This window comes from Cornus florida, unplaced genomic scaffold, assembly GCF_030987335.1.
Source record: "Cornus florida cultivar Cherokee Brave unplaced genomic scaffold, ASM3098733v1 CherokeeBrave_3.0.0_Hap2_Chr07, whole genome shotgun sequence".
NCBI classification, from domain to species: Eukaryota; Viridiplantae; Streptophyta; class Magnoliopsida; order Cornales; family Cornaceae; genus Cornus; species Cornus florida.
The window spans coordinates 31,208,005-31,208,826 of record NW_026775577.1 but is presented as its reverse complement, the minus strand read 5'-3'; positions in this window follow the sequence as shown (position 1 = coordinate 31,208,826).

Genomic DNA, 822 nt, shown 5'->3' with positions numbered 1-822 from the left:
TCAACTACATATTGATTGTTTGATATTTCCCTCAGGTTTGGGCCTGGGCCTGATCAACCCGTGTCTCGGATCCGAGGGGTATTACACTAGGCCCTAAATGGTTGCCGGATTTGGAATCAGGAATAGTATCAATCTCGGCTCGGTAAAGTCGGTTAGCGTAGGTCAAGTTTGGGGCCGGTAGAGGCCAAGTTTGGGGTCGATTGAGACTAAGGTCGGGAAATTATGGGGCATTATATTGCATTCTATGCACACTTGTATGAAATACCTAACGTTATTGTTGAGATTGATCCTATGATACCCCTCGATTCTAAAGACATGGGTTGATCAGGCCTAAGCCCAAAACTGAGGGAAAGTACCGAACAATTAAAGTAATAATCGAACACAGAATACAAAAGATAATAAGAATGAATAATAAAGCTAAAAAGAAACTAAATAATAAATCCTCCAATAATAATCCAATAAAATAACTCCTCCATTAAATAATCCAAATCCTCTTATACCAGTAACCACCTAAATTACAACTCGGTAATCCATAATGTGCACCCCTAATAAAATCCAACAGAAATAAAACCAAATCCAAAGACTGAAACATAAATAGGAATCCTACGTAAAATCGGAAGAATGAATAGGAAATATCTCTGATTAACACAAACAACCTCTAAGTCTGGAATTGATGAACATTTGAAAAATAATAGTGGGTCGAGCCTACGAACAAGTCGTCTCTACTATGACCCAATCAGAGAATCGATAATCAATACATCCCTAGCTAAACTCATGTTATATCTATATAGTTGATATATACATAAATACATACTAGGACTC